At 49.7% G+C, this 23,480-nt stretch overlaps 1 protein-coding gene across 3 annotated transcripts in view; it reads left to right on the top strand.

Annotated features, from left to right (window-relative positions):
- MDGA2 (MAM domain containing glycosylphosphatidylinositol anchor 2) overlaps positions 1–23,480 on the top strand; it is a 340,836-nt gene that overhangs the window by 244,028 nt on the left and 73,328 nt on the right. The gene's annotated exons all lie outside the window — the stretch shown is intronic.

Raw genomic sequence — 23,480 nt, 5'->3', positions numbered from 1 at the left:
ACTCAGGAGGAAATGAAGCATCTCTGTGAAGTGACCCAACTCTTCCCAAGGTCTGAGGTGGACCAGAGACTCCCTGTTCACTGCCAGGCAGTGCCCTGCATGGGCCCTCTCTGGTGGTCAGAATGGACAGCCCTGGACTCCCTAAGGGTGCCAGAGCAGTAGTCTTGTTGCAGCTTAAAATGCTTCCTGTTAGCTTCTTGGAAGGAGCAGTAGGAGAAGAAAACCAGTAAACAATGACTTCAGAACATGCAACGTAGAGCTCTCCTAGAAGAACTGATATCCATCTCAGCTAGGATTTTATTCATGTTTACTGACCTTGTTCCAGCTACAACCAGATCAAAGCACAGCTCCAAGCCTTGTCCTTGTGTAAGAAAGTGGTTGTTATTATCAGTTGCACTGCTAGCAGCAGAGAGAGCATGGGTTTAACCAATGTCCCACAGAGCTGTTCAGCTCCTTAGCCCTGTAGTCTCACCAAATGCTCTCTGGGACCTTGCACTGCTCATGTCCTGGATGTCAGTGTAGAACCTCTGTATACATCCATCATTTTTTGATTCAGCTCCCCGCTATTTTTTTAAAACCCATATTGGTTTTATTGGAAAAAAATACTTACGAGCCTGATGGATCCTTTCTTTATCCTTTGGATGTAGTTGGTTGGCATCATGTTGGCAGGGATTCCACTGGGGCCAGCAGCACGCAGCACAACCGTGGTGGGAATGCAGCGAGTTCCCAATGACTGCTGGCTCTACCTCTTCCTAAATGTAATGAAGCCTTTGGCTGAATGATCATTCTGAGTCGACACAGAGAGCTGCTTTCACAGCTGCTGACTTCACCAGCTCTTTGCAGTTTTATCCAGAAGGTGACTCTGAAGAAAACCAGAGAAAAAGTCTTTTTCCTCAAATGCGTAAATGCAGTTCAATTTACTCTTCATCACTCTTTGGACCCAAAACTGTAGAAACCTATTCTGAGGCAATTATTTTGCCAAGATTGGGGCAATCTGAGTGGCTTTCTGTGATTTATTACCATGCCAAAGCAAAGCACATAACTGAAAATTAGTACTAAAATGGTTTTATGATGCACTCTGTCTCGCATCCCTCTGTGCGCCTTGCTCATTTTTAGTCCATCCCATTATGCGAATTTATACTGTATGGCTGCATTAAAGATGCTGAGAGTAACCCTTCAGGTTATGACTTTGTGTTTTCCTCAGTCCTTTCAGGTTAAAACCCACATGCTCGTATTTAGTAAATTTATTTGCTGACACGTGGAGTTGCTGACACTGCTCCTAGAAAACAGCAGCAAATGTATTCTGCTCCCAAGTCCCATGAGGACAGATGAAATTAAAGCACTGGGAAATGTAGAAGCACTGGAGCGAGTGTAGAAGAAAAATGATGAAATGTAGAAAGGAAGCTGTGATTACAGGAAAAAAAATAGCTCATTCCTTGACACACACACACTGAAAAAAAGCAACAAATAAATAACCCATGGCAGGAGCCTGGCTTTGGGTTGCGACCATAGGAGTTGTCATAGCCCATTTTCAGTTGGTTTTATTTCCAGGGTTTCATGTCGGAGCAGAATGCTGCAATGCTTATGTTGCAAGGGCTGCAGAGAGGCATTGGTATGCTAAGAGAAGGCTTTTCAGTACTGAACTGAAAATGCCTGCGTGAAAAGATTTATGCTGGCCCTAGAATTCGCAAAACCCGTTTTTATTGCACTTGGGTTCTGTGCCAAATTTGAGAAGGTGCGAGTGAAATAAATCACATGTGCAAAAGAGGGTTGATTTATATCAGACGGGCCAACCTGAGGCAGATTTAACCTGCTACTGTCTTAAAAATAAATGAGAACGTACAAGCAAAATTGTGGGAAAGCAAGGATGAGTTCACACTGCTCCCAGCTTCACAATCTATGTATTTTATTCAGTGGTTGATGGCGCACATAATGCCCAAAGAGAGACGGAAAGAACATTTCAGACAGCGGTGATTAAAACCCTGCCAAGAGTGGAAGCAAACTGAAAAGAAAAAATAAAAAGGCTCAGATGCAGAAAATGTCATGAATGGCAGTGTCTATTCATAGGGCTTCATGTGTGTGGAGGAAGGACTGCGTGCAGGGCAGAGGCAGCGCATGCTGGGCATCACTGTGGGCACAGGAGCCGCGTCCGTGGGGAGAGGAGTGTGGGAAGAGGCACGTTTGGGGATTTATTCTATGATATGATTCCATGATTTAAAGCTGTATGCACTCTTTCCACCCATTTGATCAGAGCAGAACTCTGAAGTCTTGGTCGCACTGCTGCCTGCCTCGGGCTGAGCTGTGTACAAAAGCTGTTGTCCAAAGAGTGACATCTAAGGGAACAACGTGTTGTTAGGTCCATGCTGAATTATTGCAGCTGTTGAGCTGCAGCTCGGTGTGTTTGAAAGGGCCAGGAAGGCATCGTGGCATCAGGCGTGACACTGCGCTCAGGTTACAGCACGAGGTCTGTTGTCTGTAGCTGGGATTGATGGTGCTGTGTATGGGTGGTGTGATGCTATTCAAATTAATAATCATAATGCTGGGCAGCAGTGACAGCACACTGGTGGTGATACTTCTATCAACTGATTTTTGCACAGGGAAGCCCACCAGACTCATGTTTGGGAGGAGAGTTTCGGATACTTGTTTTGCGTCGTCATTTTGGTGACTATTGTTTGTTTGTTTCTTTTCTCCTTAAAATGTCACATTAATTAATGAGCCAGTCATTAATCATTCACTTATCCAGTCTTCTGACAGAGTCTCAATGCTTCTGGATTGAGTCTGATGTCAATCCATAGTCACCACCGTAGGGTTGACCATAGTTCTACCATAGGGAAGAACTGTTGGCTGCCAGCACATGATCCCTCTGGTCTGTGCATCATCAAGCTGAGTTGACAGCAGCACTGCCTTCAACTTTTGCAAACACTGTACCACAAACATCATCCACAGATGGCAGGCACTGGAAATTGCAGGATGTTGGGTTATTTTCCATTGCCCTGTTAGCTGCATTAAGCAGTTCTACTGTGTAAAGTTTTGTGGCTTCATTCATTCATGGAATGGACTGCCCAGGGAGGTGGTGGAGTCACCGACCCTGGGGGTGTTCAAGGAAAGGCTGGATGTTGTGTTGAGGGACATGGTTTAGTGGGAGCCATTGGGAATAGGTGAACGGTTGGACTGGATGATCTTTTAGGTCTTTTCCAACCTTGGTGATTCTATGATTCTATGATTCTATGATCCTTTCTTGTTCAGAAGAGCCTCTGCGCCGAGCTAAGGGACAGCAGTGTCTGTTGTTTGTAGCTTCCCATATTTCTGTATAAATTCCAATGTTTTAGGAGACCAGCCTGTCTCACCTGCAACACCAGCTGCAGAAATATCAGAAAGTATGGTTTTGCTCCACTTGAGGCACGTGCCGTCCTTTTTATCCTCACTTGTAAACAAAAACATGGACAGAACAAAAGCAAATGCATGGAACCCGTTGCTCCCCATCAGCACCACCGTGCTGCCATTCCACCCCACCGTGCCACCGCCTTTGCCAAACCAACCCCTTCACCTCCAGAACATGCACATGGGGAGTGATAATTGGATGCAACACTCTACTTCTTTCTCTGGAGAGCCCCCTGATGCTCACAGTGAGCCTTGCGAGGCTGAGTCCTGTGATGGAGCCGTGTTCCCCACGAATGACAAATGAAAACTGGAAGAACATTCTTCTGTTTTCTTTTTCTAATCTAACACTGCTCAATATTTTTTCATCTTAGCAACACTAACAGCTACTTGGATAAAAACTGTGCTTTCCATTGGTGGTGTCCCTTTAATTTTAAAAAATGATGGTAGGATGATAAGTGATGCTCACAGGCATGTTAGTGGGATAGCTGATGGTCTCTAGGAAGCTTGGGAAAGGCACTATGCTGGAAATAGAGACGTGTTCTTATGTTAGAACAAGTATTCACCTTGGTAGGTACCCTTCCCATTCTCTTATAGTCATTTCTCTCACTGAGAATTGAGAGCTTACATTTGCTTTGTTCTTTGAAATATTTATCTCTTCTTTAACATGGGACACCATTCCTCCAGCCCGTTCAGTGCTGTTACTTTTGGCAGCATGTAACCCTGGTGTGACTGCAGTCTGAAGGAAACCAATCCAGTTTGGTGAATACAGAATTTGTCTGCCTATAGACTCAGCAGCAGAGAGCCTGAGGGCTTGTTGTTTTTATAAGTCTGAATCTCCCCTGTTTATGCTCTCTGCTGCTCTAATCCTGCAGTATTTCCCTAATGCCTTCTTGTATCAGTCCTCTGCATCCCCTCTGCTCGAGGAAATCCCCGCATGGGAACGCAGGAGCCCTGCAGCAGTGTGTGAGTGCCTGTTAGCAAGCTGCCATTAATTTTTAATCTAACGATGCTCCCATTAGTGTTGTTACTTCTGTTTGTTTGTTTCCAGTTTTTTGTTTGTTTCTTTGTTTCTAAGTTTGTTTTTTTGTCGTGCCCTCTCCCTGCTGCAGCACAGGGCATCTTTGCAGAGACAGCGCAGTGCTCTCCAGCCAGCATCAGCAGCTGCACTACAGCCTTTTCTCACCCTTAGAGCATTTGTTCTGCTCTTCATAGCCTCTTCCAGCTTACACTGAGTGCAGCTCTTGAGAGACACAGAGTGGGGAGGACGGGAGGGTTGTGGGAGCTCAGCCTCAGCCCCCACCTCACTGCCTGCCATGCAGCCCAGCCCGGCTCCAGAGCAGGGAAAACAAGTCATGTGGGGTCAGAGATGTCCAGATGAATGCATCAGCAGCACACTCAGAAATTCTTTTACGACAGCACACCTAGGCTGTCAGGTCTGTGGATGGTCCTTTCCTTCCTGTACTCCCTTGCTGTTCTGTGCTCCACCTCCTCCCTACCCCAAAGTTTTGTCCTATTAGTCTGTTAGACAAATTACTTACTTTACTAATTCATTATCACTTTGTAGATGTTAATTTGAAGACGACAATTTTGTAGAATCATAGTATCCTAGAATGGCATGGGTTGCAAAGGTCCACAATGCTCATCTAGTTTCAGCCCCCTGCTATGTGGAGAGTCACCAACCAGCAGCCCAGGCTGCCCAGAGCCACATCCAGCCTGGCCTTGAATGCCTGCAGGGATGGGGCATCCACAGCCTCCTTGGGCAACCTGTGCCAGTGCCTCACCACCCTCTGGCTCAAAAACTTCTCCTAATATCTAACCTGCATTTCGTATCATCTTGGAGCTTGCACATGTTGCCTGGGGGCATCTCTGAAAACAAAGCTCTCCTTGGGCTCCTGTCCCCCAGCATGCTCAGGTTGGATTCCTCCTGGCTGAGGAACATGGGGCACCACCCTACTTACTGCTTTTAGACACTTCATCTGCCTTGAGATTAGCCGTGACATTTCCCAAACCACACAGATACTTCTGCAGGTTTGGCCCTGGGTCTCTCAGCGACGTGTTCCCGTCTGTCAGGAGGCACTCAGATACTTTGCTTTAATGGGCAATTTTCTGATGGTTATCCTTTAGAAATCTGCCAGAGTGCAGGGCTGAGGCTGAGGTCTGATTCCCTTTGCTCTTTATCTTCTCTTCGGTGGTGTTATTGAAAGCCTTGGACTGAATTTTCATCTCCTCGCTGCTGATTTACAGCCCGAACAAAGATGCTATCGTGGTGATGTCTGTTTCTGAAAATTGCTTTTAAACCACGCAGAAGTAGAGAACATCGCTTTTTTCCTTTTTTTCCTTTTCTTAACATTTCAATGCCAGCAAGACAGCTGTCTCATTTTCCTGGTTGTCAGCAGAGCCCATTGCCTTCAGTGGGAGCACCAGGAGCGTGCTGCTGGTACATTGGGACTCATAGGAGATAACACTGGGCTGGAGATACCCACAGGCTGTTCTGCCCTGGGCACATAGATGAGCACCTTGTGTAGGGGCCAAAAGGTCTTTGTGATGGAATGAGGAAGAGATGGGAACCTTCAGAAATGAAGTCAAAAGAGATTAAACCCGGTAACACGGAATATGTTTTTTGAGTAAATCTAATCCAACATCCAAGGGCTTCTTTAGTGCAGGAAAACACTGAGGCTTTTTTCCCCAACTGCAGGATCCATGTCTGCACTCATCTAAATAGTTCATGTGTCTCCAGAAATTAGGCCCCTTCGTATCTTTTGACACCTGATTATACTTTTTCCTTCGATCAGTTTTGAGAGCAGTACGAATACACGTGTGCTCCAGGCACAGGAACGCACTTCCTGGAGTGGCTCAACTTGTTAATTCAGCCTGAATTGTGCCAAAGGGTAAAAAGCAGCTGAATAAAATAGAGACCAGATAGATCCAGGGCTGTCAGCAGGCTGACTGCTTCCCTGCAGGGGTGGTGTGGCCATGGCTGTGACTCCTGCTGCAGGATGCAAACCAGTGATAGACAAAAGTTAAGCACTCCAATACAAAGGAGAAAATAAAACCACCCTCATCCTAGCTTTTGTTTAAGAGCAAAAGCTGGGGAATCATCGGTTTTTGTTTGATGCCAATCAGAACTTGTTTTCCATTTTACATTAAAGTTGTAATCAGCAATGAGATATTCACTTCATCTTTATAATTATGTGCACCTCTCTTACATAAACCTGTTTCCTTGTTGCATCTTGTGCTTTGGCTCCTGTTGGTATCCTTTCAGTGGTGTCCTGGTGGGTCATGGCCCATCTCATTACAGAATTGGGCCAAAAAGGAAACAAAGCTGTTCAAAAGATCCAAGCTGAGCTTTCCTCCTTCTCATCACCAGAAAAAAAAAAGTGATGGTAAAGATACAGTATAAGTTTCTTCCCCCAGTCTAAGAAAAGTGTCGTGTAAAGCCATTCCATACCTCTGACAGATTATGATCAACTGATGTAAGAGATTGTCATCATAGAGCAGAACTTTGTTGGCACTGAGAAGGTACTGATAAAACACCCACAAACCTGAGCTTCTCTCCATGCAGACAAGTTGCAAGGGCAAGCATTGCTACTGGGGCTATTTTCTGTCCAAATAGAAGTCTTTTATGTCTCTTCCTAAACTTTCAGGCTATCTTTCGCTATTAGAAATGGAGAATTATTTTAAAAATATGTATAAGATTATAGAATTATGTATGCATTTCTTACACAGCAGAATTGGCTAAATGAGCAGTGCTGGTGCTTAAAACATTGCCAAAAATCATTAAACAGCTTTAAAGCCTAAGCAGTTCAAACCCAGTTTTACACTGTGGAAACAGGAAGGGCTCAGAGCGACACAGGTTGTGCAGAGAGGTGGTGCTGCCCCATCCCTGCAGACAGCCAAGGTCAGGGGATGGGCTCTGAGCACTGGTGGAGCTGTGGGTGTCCCTGTGCACTGCAGGAGGTGGGACCAGAGGGCATTTAAGGGTCCCTTCTGACTCAGACCATTCCCACAGCATCATGGAAGGGTTGGAGCTGTGATCTCAGCAACGTACTCCTGCCCACCACCTGGAGCACAGCATTGGAGCATTAACCACCTTCTTTTGGAGCTCTGATGCTTGAGCACAGTGCATCCTGGCACCAGGTACAGGCTTTCCTTCATTCCCAGGCATGAGCCATGGGTTCAGCTGAATAGAACCCCTATCTGAGGATCCGTGCTGGAGGGCTGGCTGTTTCAGCCAGAGGGTGGTGAGGCACTGGCACAGGTTGCCCAAGGAGGCTGTGGATGCCCCATCCCTGTAGGCATTCAAGGCCAGGCTGGATGTGGCTCTGGGCAGCCTGGGCTGCTGGTTGGTGACCTGCATACAGCAGGGGGTTGGAGCTGGATGAGCACTGTGCTCCTGTGCAACCCAGGCTATTCTGTGATTCCATGATTCCCTCAATGTCTAACTTCATCTCCATTCCTTTAGTTTTAAAGCTAAAACTGTCCCCCCACATTCTGCCACTTTCATTTCCCACTTTGCGCTTTTGCAGAGCAGAATCAATGATTTTGCAATGTATTTCTGCTTTATGAGCACAATTTCCATTTGTGAGACTTCTTCCATGTGCACAGAAATTATCTTGTGCTAATTGGCTACTAAGATGGCTGTGCTATAATTCCAAACAATTTAATCAGTGCTGCGTCTGATTTCTGATTTCTGGGACTGCATTGGAACTCAGAGGGACTGAAGCACCTGAGCTGCACTGCACTGCATCCATCACTCAGTGCTGCCAAATCTCAGCTAGTGATTTAGCCATGGCATTAAAACAGACTCATTTAGGTCTGAAGGGGCATTAATAGTGTAATTACCTATTAAGGTGAGGGGCTGCCCTGGGTGCACATCCCCACAGCCATGTTTTTCTTTCGGAGGTGGCAAACGTGGCTCCAGCTGCTCTTTTAGACTGGTCCTTTGTAGAAGGAATTCAGACATTAGAGTCCAAAACCACATCTGGAGCTAACTTAATCCACCTCATACAACTCTGCTTTGCTTTCCCAGTGTCAGATGGATCTGCCGTGGTTGTATCACTGGGATCAGCAGTAATAGCTAGCCAAGAGAGGAATGTTTAGTAGCTGATGCCAGATCACATATGCAAGCCGTTGCACTATTTGTATTTTCTTCCTTTTTTGCTTCCTCTGTGTGTGGACTTGTTCACGACTGCTATTATACAGAGGATTTTTCCTGCATGCAAATGGCCCATAATTTGCCAGGACTGCTTACAGGAAAGCTTTACATGCCTGGATACAGCAGAGATATGCAGGGCAGCAATGAGGAAGGTCAGAGGTACATATTCCAGCAGCACAGAAGCAGGGAGCAGCTTCCATCCCCCTTAGGCAAACATCAGTTTTCCCTTTTCTCAGCACAGAGCCGTGTCACAGACAGGATCCTTCCAGCTGGGTGGAAAGGCTCTGAGGTTCAGTGGGCAAACACGAGGCTGAGGTCAGGGCAGGACCAGCTGAGCTCCATCAGCTGTTATGTGTCAGCAGAGTGAGTGGATTGGCTTACTGCTAAATTAATTTATTCCTTTGTGAAGACATCTGTACAAACTACCTCTAAATCCTCACTGTCTGCAGCACTGTTTCTCTAAGGAAGATTTGATTACAAGCTGACTATAAGTTATTAGCTTTCCAGTAAGTCTAAATGAATGTTACAGGCTATAAACTCACTATATAAGTTATAATCTTTCATGTAAAGCCTAATGATGGTTGCAGTAACATTTATATCTTTCTCAAGGACGGGAGAGCATTTCTTCCTGTGCCACTGGCTGCAATAGTCTTGTATTCCAGTTCCACATCTCACTCTAACAGTCAGAAACTTAATTTCTGTTCCCATCCAGTCTGCATTTTCCAGCAATGTCTGTTCTCCTGCTTAGGAACAGCCATGGGTGGCCGGGAGCTTCAGGAGACAGCTGAAGACCATATGTCACTGTATATTCTCATCTGTGTGGTCTTGAAATTCCTCCTGAAGCATCACTACCATTTAAGAAAATTATTTCTCATTCGTCAGCTGGGCACAGCAGGTATTTGACTTTAATTAAAGACCGTGGAGACCATAGAGAGGATAAGTGCTCCTGAGCCCAGAGTGCCTCCTGAAAGCATCCAGCAGGAAAGGCAATCTCCACAGCACACAGACGTTTGGTGCTGTGCTTCCCACTGGTGTGGGACGTGCACCAGAAGGAGCTGAGCCAACAGCTGTCTGCTTGACAACTTGGAGTATTTGTTTCTGGCAGGGAATCAGTGTAGCCCTCACTGCCCAGTGTGACCAAAGGTGTCCAGGTGGGCATCTCAGCCATGCCTTTCCTGTCAACAAGAAAGAGGAGAAAGATGAAGTTATAACTGATTACAGCTTAAGGCCAAAGAGTCTCATTTGAAGAGTGCAGGAATGGGTTAGGAAAAAATTCCCTTCCAAAGAGCAGTGATGCAGTGGCACAGGCTGCCCAGGGCAGCCACTGACCCTGGAGGTGTTCAAGGTGGTGGAGATGTGGCACTGAAGGACGTGGGCAGTGGGCATGGTGGGGTGGGCTGGGCTTGGGGATCTCGGAGGTCTTTTCCAACCTTAACAATTCTGTGATTCTGTCTGAGGTTTTCACAGTGATGCGGATCGATTTATTTTTGAACCTTGGGAAAACAGTAGAAAACAGAGTGAGTCAGCCAGGAAAGGCAAGGATGGGGGATGTGGCTGTGGGAAACCTCTGCTGGCACATGCTGCTTGGGTTTAGCTGTGTTGCTGGGGGCTGTGTCCTGAAGGCTGCGGAAGGAGCCAGCCTTCTTCATGCTGTGCTGTGCAGTGAAGCTGATATGAGCAAACCAAAGAATCCCCAGCGCTGACCACAGGATGCTTTGTGCAGCAGCTATAATGCAGTAGAATGGAGCAACATTTGCATTGGAGAGCCCTGACTGCACTGACAAGCATGTTTGCTTGTGTGGTGTGAGGGCATGGCATTGGCTCTGGGGTGATCAGAGCAGCCACAGGTGCTTGTATTTACCAGGAACTGGGGAGGTAAGAAAGAGATAAAGGGAATATGAATGTTTAACTCTGCATACCAAGAGGGGAGAGCTTACAGCAGCCTATAAAGCTACTGCAGAAGCTTGGCCCAGCGACAGAAGTGGAGCAGGAGCCAGTGGGCTTGGCCAAGGAGCAGCCATGGGACCCAGCAGCACGGGATGCCTGGGGATGCTTGGAGGATGTTCGTGGCACCAGCACCAATGCAGAGTGGCTGTGGGGTGATGCCATGGCTATGGGATGGTGCCGGTCCAGCAGCAGCCTCGTGCTCATGAATTGCTCTGCACGAAGCCATGCAGAATCCCTTCCACAAATGCTCCTCCCATAATTCAGTGTTGCTCTCTGATCCCAAGCTGTGGTTTTTATCGGGTGCTGTCAGCACTTCCCAACCCACCCTATTTGCTTTCTGTGCATGCAGTGACATGTTGCTGTTTGCAGTTTCCCACCAGCATCCTGCTGTCCACATCACCATGTCCCTTCCCATACTGCTCCTTCCTTTATCGGGTCTTTAGCACTTACTGGCAAGTGACACCGTTTCCCCTTCCATGCCAGCAATTTCCGGTGGATTTCTGCAGAGCTCACATCAGTGACAGAAAAATTGCAGCCTGCACCACAAACGGAGGCTTTGCTTTGCTTTGTGTGCCCTACGGGGCACAGCCTTTGCCTGACCCCCTTGACCCACTGCTGACAAATTCCCATCTCAATATCCATCTGGGTCTGACAGCTGGGGCTGCAGGGACAGTCTGTGGTGCTGAGACTCTCAGGCTCTGTATCTGTCTCCAAGCATTACCCATCCTAGAAGTTGCTCTTCAGGAGGGCCACGTCTGTGCTCTTTGCCTGTCCTCTAGTTTTCTCCTGCCAGTATCTTAGAGATGTTGCACAGATAAAACCCACAGTGTAGTGCTGTACTTGAAAAGGTTTAAGGTTTTGCACTGCCAACAAGAAAGTGGTGTGAGGGGTGATGATGATTGCAAGCAGGAATGAGGGCATCTGTAGCTGCATTGTGGGAGAAAGGAATAAGCCAAGCCTTTCATTTTTAGCTTCAGTTTCAGACTGTAGTTTCATGAGAGACAGATTGCCATGGATGAGAGCAGTGTGAGCAGCTCTCATGGCTTTGGTATGGAGCGGGTCGCACTCGAGATCCAGAAGGCAGGAGACGGCTGCAGATGGAGCCTACATGTGGTGTAGCAGAGCAGAGCAGCACACAGGATGGGGCTGTGCAGCAGGGTGAGCCGCAGGAGGGAGGACATTCGTAATGTGAGAGCTGTTCTGAAAGCTGGGGAGGAGCAGTGTGGATTTCAGGCTTTGGCACCTGAGCTGGAGGAGTTTCTGAATGGACTAAGGCTGTTGGAAAATGATTTTATGCTTCTAAGAGCAGTTTTGGCAAAAAAAAAAAAGTCTGAGAGATACTTTTCCAAATGATGAAATGCACTCCTTGTGCCATGCATCCCAAACTGCTTGTGCGTCCGGCAGCGGTGGGATGAGGCAGGTGGTGGGAAGTCCAGAATAGGTCGAGGATACCACAGAGCCATAGAACCACAGAATGGTTTGAGTTGGAAAGGACTCTTAAAGACCCTCTGGTCCAACCGCCCCACAGTGCGCAGGGATACCCCCAGCTCCATCAGTGCTCAGAGCCCATCCCCTGACCGTGGGTGTCTGCAGGGATGAGGCACCACCGCCTCTCTGGGCAGCCTGTGCAGTGCCTCACTAATGGATGTTCACTTTCAGACATGCAAATAGGGAACAAAGCATCTCCGCTTTCTTATTGAAAATCCTTCATAAAATATATATCCTGCAATAAAACAGAGCACAGTAATGGGCAGCATTTTTCATAAACTTTGTGTCTCCCAGTATTTTACACCGTTAAATATATTGCTTTGTTTAGGATTTATCCTCTTCATGCATTTTAAAGATAGAAAGGTCTGGAACTGGGTTTGCCAGAAGGGGTAGCGTTTGTAAATCTCTGATTTTATCTTTCCTTCAACATTTATGGCTGCTGTTACAGAGTGCGAGACGCCCCGATCATTGCTTACGCCGAACTCCTTGTCATGTTAAGTTAAAGTGCATATGTGCTACCAATATGGATCTGAGACAGCGAAGATGCTGCCTTTGCAAACATCCTGACGCCGAGCGAATTAGCAGAAATAGATTTGAAGATAGGGGGAACATAAACAGACAACGCAGGGAAATGGATCCTTCAGTGCTGTGTCTGCATGTCTACCAAAGCTGTCACTTCCTGGTGCTTTGCCTGCACGGTTACTCCTGTTTGTTTCTGCATGACAAGCAGCATCAACACTCACCCGGCACTCGCAGGCTCCATCTGGGTACGCAGTCAGCTGCTATAATTAGGGAGAGAACGGCGTTGTTCATTTTATTGGCGTTGCTGGAAATCAGTGGGTTGTGTTTGCACTCATTAGCGTTCGAATTTGCAATGCATGTTCTCCATTTCTTATGTTCTGTTGGAACGCGTGCAATGGCAGCTGAAGTAAAACAATTATTTTGGAGATTATTTCATTTTTCTGAAGGATAAATGATTGAGTGAGGTGAAAAGAAAAGTTCCTGGTCAAGGTGACAGCCCAGGAGCCATATGAGTGACTTCATCAGTTCCCTTCTGCTCAGGAGAGCACTTTGGCTTTTGCTGAGATCTCAAGAGATGCAGAGAGGACGCACAAATCAGCAGCAGGCTATCTAAGGGGCTTTCTCTTTTGCTTGTTTGTTTTCTATGAATCAGTTCCCTGCTGCCTTTCATGCTATTTTTGGCCATGTGCTAGCAAGGAGTCGGTAGCTAATATTTTAGATGTAGTGCCTGGAGGAGCTGGGATGCTGTGTGCAGCAAGCAGCACATTGCATGCAGGGGGCTCCAAGCGAGGGCTGCTGCAGCAGAAGGGCTTTGCATTCATTCTGCAGCGCTGGGACTGGTGACACAAGTGATGCTTGCCACTCCCCCTGGCTCACTCTTGGATTTATTACGAAATAAGCTGTGACTGAAACTATGTGTGTACCTTGATGAGTGTTATCCTTCAGAAAATAATGATGTTTCAACAATGTCTGCAACAACAGCTGCTTTAATACTGGTGAGCTGCTGACATCTCATTCACACATCAGTATAACGTTCATGTCTGCTAATGGTTTGGTCAGCATGTAGTAGTGCAGCTGTTGCAAATTGATTGAACAGATGATGGTAATTTAGAAACATGGATAAATGCATCAGCGCAGCTCTATCCTGGGTGCACCCAGCACAAAATGCAACTTGTCACCAGCAAAAAAAACCATAAAATATTGTTTAATGGATACACTTTCCTTTGGGCTGTCACCACTTTGCTATCTGCTGAACAGATTCTTCCTCACTGGAGAAACTGTACAACAGCCTGCCCACTGCTAGCACATTGGTATGCCTGCCAAGAGCAGAACAGTGCTGGCGTATCCATGTCACTACCTATTCCTGATCCCATCCCAAACTGCATAGCATTTGAGAGTACTCTCAATGAGATTTCACATGCCAGCAAGTTGTTAGGAAGTGTGGTGGTACAAAAGCCCTACAAAAACCCCACAGCACAGCTCTGCGGCCATGTGGTGCTGGGCGTAAAGCCGGCCTCTGTGTTCTGGCTGCTCAGGAAGATGTCCGAGTTGGTTCATGCTGGTTCCATTTTAGGGACTGCCACGTGTTCCAAAAGAGCAAGAAGAACAGTCCAGTACAGAAGCAGAGCTTCCAGTAATCCAGCAGAATAAAGGGTCGGGTCGTGCGCTTTGCTCACACCAACCCCAAGATGTACCGCAGATTGGGGCTGAGTGGCTGGGAGCTGCATAGAGGAAAAAAGTCCTGGGGGTGGTGGGCAACAGCCGCTGAACACGAGCCAACAGTGTGCTCAGGTGGCCAGGAAAGTCAGCGGCATTCCTGGCTTGTGTCAGCAGCAGTGCGGTCAGCAGCAGAAGGGCAATGTCCCTCTGCACTCAGCACTGTGAGGCTGCACCTTGAGCGCTGCGTTCAGTGCTGGCCCCTCACTGCCAGCTGGACATTGAAGCCCTGGAACGTGTGCAGTGAGGGGAATGGAGCTGGGAGGGCTCTGGAGCACAGGGCTGAGGGAGCTGGGTGGGTCAGCGTGGAGAAGAGGAGGCTCAGGGGAGCCCTTGCTGCTCTCTACAGCTCCCTGACAGGAGCCGGGGGTGAGGGAGGGATCGGCGTCTGCTCCTGGGTAACAGCCACAGGATGAGAGGGGTGTCCCTGAGTAGGGCCAGGGGAAGTTCAGGTTCGATGTTAGGAAAGACCTCGTCAGAAGGAGCAGTTAGCACAGGCACAGCTGCCCAGGAGCGGTGGGGTCACCTGCCTGGAGGTGTTGCAGAGCCTTGGAGATGTGGCACTGAGGGAGGTGGGCAGTGGGCATGGTGGGGTGCGGTTGCACTCGGGGATCTCAATTCTCTTTCTGGCCTGAGTGATTCTAGGATCCTAAGCTTTGTGGCTCCCCGTCTCCCTGCGCTGGCTGCCGGCCCTTTCCCTGACGGGCCAAACTGCGGCCAAAACTGCCGAGTCCAAAGGCAGGAGGGAGAGGAGGCCCCAGGTGCCCTCCCATCCCCTCTGAGGAGAGGCAGCGCTGAGGCAGAGTGCGCGGGGCCAGGAGGGCCGTTGTAACGGTCAGCGTAACTGCCAGGGCAGGGAAGGCGTCAAGGGCTTCAATTCCCAGAGTGGGAAGGGAGGAACCAAGCATGAAAGCTTTTTTTCTGATTAATTCTGTGATTTTCCTCTGAACTTACATGCCTGCCCCAGCTGATAGAGGTTCTGACAAAACAGAATGGCATTCGGCCTCCCTAAAAGGACACACGAGGCTGGTTGAACATCACAGAGCATCCTCTGAAATTGAGGTGACCGAGCACAGATCTCACTGCCCCAGGGGACGGTGGACTCTCCCGTCATGGCAGTATTCTGAAGCCGTCTCACCACGGCACTGTGCAGCTGACGCTGCAGTCCCTCCTTGCACAGGTCACACTCAAACACAGCTCTGAGTTGAGCAAGGCATTTCTTGGCTTTTGTGCAGAGGCCAAAGCTCCCGGAACAAAAGGGACGCGGCTCTCGGAGAGGCCGGGCGGTCCCTGCCCAGCTGTAACAGGAGTCTCTGTTAGAAGCTCTGTGCAGACACCTCTTCAGCTGCACGGGGTCCGGCTCCTCACGGTGTGGTAGCAGGGAACGGCTGCCGTGTGCGGTGCTCCCGGCAAGCAGAGCTCTGCACACGAAGGCTGTCTTGCTCCAATTTATAGGAGGGAGATTTAGGAGGTTCTTTTAATATCTGTGCACACGACGGCAAAATTAAGACACAACAGGTCAAATGTTGGCCCAACCCGTTTATTGCGAATCCTAGTTGCCTAGGGAGATGGGAAGGTAGGTCGGGCGATGGAAAAGAGATTGGAAATAAAAGCAAGGAGTCTCTGTAGATAGCAAGAGACAGAGACAGTGAGTCACCACTGGGTCTCCAGCGTAACTCGTAGCTCAGATGTTGATCCTCAGTAGAGATGGGCCGTCGGAGGTTGTTGTTCGGGTGATGACGACGACCACAGCAACGACTTTTTCCGATGACAGTACAAACTTAGAAGTCAAGTCCCAAGAGGTCGAGTCAGCTGTCGTTGGAATGACAGCTTCTGTCCACAAACTGGTGCTGACTGCCACATGGCAACACCCACCTCTGGCCTCCTAGACAGGCCAGAGTCTTATTGCTCACAGCATGTGAGCTTAGAGCCAAAAAGAGAGAAGAGTTCAGCCAAAGGACTCTCTCAGCGTCCAAACAGCAGCAGTCTGAGGAGGCGATCTCTCTGCACCCTGAAGTCACGCAGTGCCCTGGACTCGGCGTCCGGGTCGTCCTCCAGGTGCTGGAAGAGGTTGAGCGGGGTGGCTGTCCGGAAGCTGTGCGGCAGGATAACCTCGTCGGGCATCATCTTATTGCCAATGAAGAAGTGGACCAGGCGTTTGTACTTCAGGCAGAAGTGCAGGTACTGCAGGATACTCTCCAGCCGACTGAGGAAATTCCTCCTTTGCCAGTTCCCCAAAGGGATGATGTTCACGAGGTGGAAGACGAGAGTCTTGAGGACATAGTTGGAAAAGCCCATGCCCACCAGGGTGTGGGCTAAGAACCTCAGGCAGCTCTGGATGACGCTGTTCTCTCCAGCCTTCTTGAGCAAGTACTGGAAGTACTTCATTTCCGCCACAGCACAGCTCTGCGGCCATGTGGTGCTGGGCGTAAAGCCGGCCTCTGTGTTCTGGCTGCTCAGGAAGATGTCTGAGTTGCATTGCTAGGCCTTTCTCAAAAAGAAAATCAGGTGACACGTTGCATGGATGCTGTGCTCCTCATGTGACACCCCTGGTTACGTTCCAAATACACAGTCCCTTGAAATTCATTTGGAGTCCTGTCACTCCTCAGGAAACGTAAGAATTTTCAAACTATGCACAAAACTCATCTTAGTGCTGATATGCCACAGAGGGAGCAAAGCTGAAGGCTGGTGACAGTCGTGTCAAGATCTGCGCACCTGACGTCACGCGGCCCTTTGCTGACTGCTCCCTCAGCCTCCGGTGGTCTGAAGGTGCTCTGAGCCAAAGGCTGGCTGGCTCGAGCCGGGCTGCTAGAAGGGCTCTGACAATGAATATTAGGATGCCCCTGTGTGCAGCGGCCTCTGCAGCTGCACGGGCTCTGGCTCCTTTGGGTGAGGTGTTGCTGTAGAGAAAATATGTAGGAGCAACTGCCGCTGCCCACTGAGCAGCGTCTGCTCCATGTTACAGAATCACACGTGCACGAGGCAGGAATATTTCTCGAAGGCTAACAGAGAAAGGCTGGGCTGGGAGCCTGTGAGCGCTGAACCAAGGCAGCCCCGTAGGCATCGAGTGCTCTGGCAGCTAAGGAGATGGCCCTGTAGGATGGGAGCATGATCATAGAATCATAGAATCACAAGGTTGGAAACGACCTACCAGATCATCGAGTCCAACCATCTCCTCATCACCACTGCCACCACCAGCACTAAACCATATCTCGCAGCACGTCATCCAGACGCCTCTTGAACACTGCCAGGGACGGCGACTCCACCACCTCTCTGAGCAGCCATTCCAGAGCCTGACCACTCTCTGAGAGAAATAGTTCTTCCTTATGTCTAATCTAACTAAACTTCCTCTGATACAACTTGCGGCCATTACCCCGTGTCCTGCTTGTTGCCTGGGAGAAGAGGCCAAATCCCTCAGCCCTGGAATGTGTGCAGTGAGGGGAATGGAGCTGGGAGGGCTCTGGAGCACACGGCTGAGGGAGCTGGGTGGGTCAGCGTGGAGAAGAGGAGGCTCGAGGTGCTGTGGGCGCCCATCCCTGAGTTTTCTTGATTGCCGAGGATCGCTGCTTCAGAGCTGCTCCATCCTGAAGCGCAGCGACTGACCGCGAGGTGCAGGAGGTTTCGGTCGGTTCCTTCGCTCAGGGATCCCCGAGAGAACAGAGCGGCCGGGCTGCTGTCGGCCGGGCAGCTCTCGCGAGAGCGGCCGACGCGGTGGGGGCGTTGCAAGTGCAACGGCTCTGCACCCCCCCCCCCCCCCACCTTCCTTCATCCCCCCGCCCCCTTGCCTAGAAATAGCCTCAGGGAGGGCTGCAACCGTTCGCTGCCCAATACAGAAGGTGTGAGAAACACCGGGGTTGATTTATCGAGGAGAAACAGTAAGCCACTCCTACACGGGACTCCCCCTCAAGGGCGGCTGTTGCCGCCCTCGGGTGAGTGAAAGTGTGGGGGCTCCTGTTAACGAGCCGGCAACGGGGCGAGGGCAGAGCCAGCACTGCTGGCAGCAGGGCGAGGCTGATGAGGCGCACCTCATTAAGGCTATTTAGTAGCGTTTATGCCTGCTGGTCTGCGATGGCTGCACCCCGGTGGAAGGCTAATGCCGCAAAAATTACGGAGACCCAGACAGCAATCCCATGCTCAGGCAGAAAAATGACTGCAGCCAAGAAGAATGTGGAGACCCAGACGGAGGTCCTGTGCATGCCTGAAAGGATAGCCGGTGCAAGGACGAGTGTGGAGACTCAGACTGAGGCCCCAACACGAGATGCTAGTACGCAGGTCACTGGCTGTCATGAGTGCCAGAGCCTGGCCTTTGAAGTGCCAGATGAGTGGTAGTTGTATAAGATGTGACCAACTACAGGACTTCAGCCTGGTGGACAGCCTAAAGTAGGAGGTAGAGAGGCTGAGGACCGTAAAGGAGTGTGAGAAGGAGATTGACTGGTGGTGCCAGTCCCTATCGGCTCCAAGATCTGGGAGCGTAACTGAGGCACTACGTGGAGCATCTCACCCCCCGCAGCCTCGTAAACAGGTGAGAGAGGGGAAACAGCAGGCTGACAGTGTTGCAGTGAGCCTCCTGTCCTCCACCTTTGAGCAATTTGAGGAAGGGGGAGGAGTGGGAACAGGTAGCGGCTCAACGAAGCAGGCGTCCCCCATCCTGACTGTCCTTAGCCCCGCAGGTTTGAGGCCCTGGAGCCTGAGGGAGAGGAGCCTGGGGATGTGGAGGAAGGTCAACCCGTGAGGTTGCCTTGGGTACAGCGGTCAACCCCGCGCCTCAAGACTGCTTCCACCCAGAAGGACAGAAAGGTGGTGGTTGTGGGAGACTTCCTGCTGAGAGCAACCAAAGTCCCTATATGTCGACCTGACCCTGCCCGTAGGGAGGTGTGCTGCCTTCCTGGGGCACGGGTCAGGGACATTTCTAGGAGACTTCCTGGTCTGATCCGCCCTTCCGATTATTACCTGCTATTGATAGTCTTGATAGTCCACGCTGGCAGTGATGAAGTCTCTGGGAAAAGTCTCAGGGCTATCAAGAAAGACTTCAGGGGACTGGGGTGGGTAGTCGAGGGAGCGGGTGTGCAGGTGGTGTTTTCCTCCATACCTTCAGTGGCAGGGCAGGATGCTGAGTGGTACCAAAAAACCCACCTCATAAATAAATGGCTTAAAAGTTGGTGCAAATGCAGGAATTTTGTTGTGTGTTTTTTTTGACCATGGTTTAACTTACTTGGTGCCTGGTATGATGGCAGCAGATGGATGTAGCCTGTCTCTGAGAGGGAGGAGGATCTTAGCTGAGGAACTAGCAGGACTCATTGATAGGTCTTTAAACTAGGTATGAAGGGGGAAGGGGACAAAACTAGAACTGGGGTTGTGTGGGTCATTTGAGGGCTCGTACCGAACTTGATAGGCGATGACGGTGAGGTACAAAGTGATGGACTGGGGCAGGGGGGTGTTGGGGGTGCTACTGTTCCAGGGAAGCCTAGATCCTCTATAATGGTGGTAAGACGGAAAGCCTAGCTGAAGTGCCTTTATACCAACGCACGCAGCCTGGGAAACAAGCAGGATGAGTTGGAAACTGTGATGCGCTTGGAAAAGTATGACCTTGTTGCCATCACGGAAACGTGGTGGGATGAATCCCATAACTGGAACACCACCGTTGAGGGCTATCAGCTGTTTAGAAGAGATAGGCTAGGTAGGAAGGGTGGGGGAGTTGCCCTCTATGTTGAAGAGTGGATAGACTGTGAGGAACTCCCTCAGAGAAATGGTCAGGAACAGGTTGAGAGCCTGTGAGTTAGATTAGGGATGGGTCTAACAAAGGTCAACTGGTGATAGGAGTATACTACAGGCCGCCTGATCAAGGGGAGACTGTTGATGAGGCTTTCTTGCTTCAGATGTGGGAGGCTTCATACTCACGGGCTCTTGTGCTGATGGGGGACTTCAACCATCCGGATATCTCTTGGAAAGACCACACGGCAAGTTGCAAGAGGTCTAGGAGGCTTCTGGAATGTGTTGACAATAACTTTCTGGTCCAGCTGTTGGACAGACCAACCAGAGGTGAAGCGTTGCTGGACCTGCTGCTCACCAGTGCGGAGGAAATCATTAATGGTGTTAAGGCTGGAGGCAGCCTGGGTTGTAGCAACCATGCCCTGGTCGAGTTTGTGGTTCTCGAGGGATGTGGGTCTGGCAAAAAGTGGTGTCAGGACCGTGAACTTTAAGCTGGTCAGTGGACTGCTGGCTGAGATCCCCTGGGATGCTGTCTTACAAAACAAAGACGTTGAGGAGAGCTGGCTATTCTTCAAGGATGCCTTCCTGAGAGCACAAGAACTCTCCATCCTTCTGAAGAAGAAAGCGGGCAGAGGAGGTGGGGAGCCGGTGTGGCTCAGTAAGGACCTGCTGGGTGTGCTGAGGGTGAAGAAAGGTGTATACAGGCTCTGGAAACAAGGCCATGTCACCTGGGAAGAGTACAGGGATGCCGTCCGGGCTTGCAGAAGTGCGATCAGGAAAGCCAAGGCACAGGCGGAACTGAACTTGGCGAGGGACATGAAAAGCAACAGGAAGAAGTTCTACAGGTACATTGGCCACAAGAGATGTGCCAAAGTGAGTGTACCTCCTTTGGTAAATGGAAAAGGAGAACTCGCTTCAGCGGACAGTGAGAAGGCTGAGGTACTGAACGAGTCCTTTGCCTCAGTCTTCACTGGTGGACAAGATTCCAGAACTTCTCACGTTCCTGAGCCCTGCATCCCTAAACCTCTAGGTGGGGACCGGGGTGACAAATCCCCCCTGCTGTGAGGACAGAGCAGGTCCAAGACCGCCTCATGAGACTGAATGTGTGTAAGTCTATGGGGCAGGATGGCTGCATCCCAGGGTTCTGAACGAGCTGGCTGAGGTGGTTGCCGAGCCACTCTCCATCATTTTTGAAACGTCATGGCTGTCAGGTGAGGTCCCGGATGATTGGAGGAAGGGTCACATCACTCCCATTTACAAGAAAGGGAGCAAGGAGGACCCCAGGAACTACAGGCCGGTGAGTCTCACCTCTGTGCCTGGGAAGATCATGGAACAGATCATCCTGGATGACATGCTCGACCACGTGAGGGATGGACGTGTCATCCGTGACAGTCAGCACGGCTTCATCAGAGGAAGGTCATGCTTGACCAATCTGGTGGCCTTCTATGATGGAGTGATGGCATCGGCGGATAAGGGAAAGGTGACCGATGTCATTTAGCTGGACTTGAGCAAGGCCTTTGACATGGTCCCCCACCACATCCTCATCTCCAAAGTGGAGGGATGTGGTTTTGATGGGTGGACCACTCAATGGATAAGAAACTGGTTGAAAGGCCGCAGACAGAGGGTGGTCATCAATGGCTCTGTGTCAGGTGGAGGCTGGTAATGAGTGGCGTCCCCCAGGGGTCTGTCTTGGGACCGGTGCTCTTCAACATCTTTATCAATGACATCGATGTAGGAATCGAGTGCACCCTCAGCAAGTTTGCTGATGACACCCAGCTGAGCGGTGCGGTCAACATGGTTGAAGGAAGGGATGCCATTCAGAGGGACCTCGAGAGGCTAGAAAGGTGGGCCCGGGTGAACCTGATGAGGTTCAACATGGCAAAGTGCAAGGTTTGGCACTTGGGCCGGAGGAATCCCAGGCATCCGTACAGGCTGGAGGAGCGGTCCTTGAAAGCAGCCTGTGGAGAAGGACCTGGGGGTCCTGATAGATGGAAAACTTAATATGAGCCAACAGTGTTGCGGCTCAGAGGGCAAATGGTATCCTGGGGTCCCTCAAAAGAGGGGTGGCCAGCAGGGACAGGGATGTGATTGTCCCCCTCTACTCTGCTCTTGTGAGGCCCCATCTGGAATACTGTGTCCAAGTGTGGAGCCCGCAGTACAAAAAAGACAGGGAGCTGTTGGAGAGGGTCCAAAGGAGGGCCACTAGGATGATCAGGGGACTGGAGCACCTCCCCTGTGAGGACAGGCTGAGGGAGCTGGGCTTGTTCAGCCTGGAGAAAAGAAGGCTGCAGGGTGACCTCATTGCAGCCTTTCAATACCTAAAGGGAGCCTACAGAGGGGAGGTGAATCAACTCTTTGAAAGGGTTGGTATGTGTAGGATGAGGGGAAATGGTTTTAAGTTGAGGGAGGGGAGATTTAGGTCGGACATCAGGGGAAAATTCTTTACCCAGAGAGTGGTGAGGTACTGGAACAGCTGCCCAGAGAGGCTGTGATGCCCCGTCCATCCCTGGAGGTGTTCAAGGCCAGGTTGGATGTGGCCCTGGGCAGCCTGGTTTATCGTTAACGTGGAGGTTGATGGCCCTGTATGTGGCAGGGGGGTTGGAGATTCATGGTCCTTGAGTTCCCTTCCAACTTCTGTGATTCTGTGGCTGAGGCCATGGATGGGCCCTGGGCAGCCTGAGCTTGGCGGGCACCCACAGCAGGGGTGGAGCTGGGGGAGCTTTATGGTCCCTTCCAACTCAACCATGCTGTGATTCAACAAATTCTGGTGGTTTATTTATCGCAGATTTGTGTGTTGTACCCTTCATCATCTGTTTCCATAATGAGGGAGTGTCCTCTCTGGAAATGAAGCAGTAGGATGGTGGCAGGTGTTAGTGACATGCTAGCTCTTCTACAGCCTGGCAGACTGTCCACGTGTCTCATAGCTCTTGCACCATCAAAGGAAATGTCTGAGTTCAGCCTACTTTAAAACTACCCAGTTTTTGTGTATTTCTGAAGTGTGCAAGTTAAGGACTTAATACTGTGTTGTTATCTTCTCAGCATCTTCAGTAGCACCAGAAATCTCTTCTGTTAGGAGGGTTTTAGAATAATGCAACTCTTCATGAGCCCTCATTATTTCTCAAAAGGTGACTGTGTTGTTCAAGTGCCTGTATTGTGACAAGCATCTAATTATGGATCCTTTTTGTAGACCCCCAGAGATGCCATTATGTCCACCTGCAGTAAAAGGGAGAAGATTATCATTTGCATTCAGCATGAGCTTCTTTCCATTGTTTGCACCGCACATAAATAAGGAAAACAAATCGACCACTGATCCTCTTTCCATTCTTACATTTCATTTCTGAAAATGCAGTTTTGCTTTGATTCTTTTCCTCTGACTATTGCTTGCTACTTCAGCACTAACCTGTTTTCTCTTACCTAATTCAATGTGTGGCATCAGTGGGCAGTATGGCCAACCTAACTTGACTAAACAGGTTTCTCATCCTGTGGAAACAAAAGCAAGGCTGGAGGGGATGGCATGGCCAAAGGTAAAAGCTTACTCACTAACTGCAAGATATTCGCCATC

Source organism: Lagopus muta, chromosome 6 (assembly GCF_023343835.1).
Source record: "Lagopus muta isolate bLagMut1 chromosome 6, bLagMut1 primary, whole genome shotgun sequence".
NCBI classification, from domain to species: Eukaryota; Metazoa; Chordata; class Aves; order Galliformes; family Phasianidae; genus Lagopus; species Lagopus muta.
Note: the sequence above shows the minus strand (reverse complement) of the source record. Positions and strands in the feature narration are given on the sequence as shown.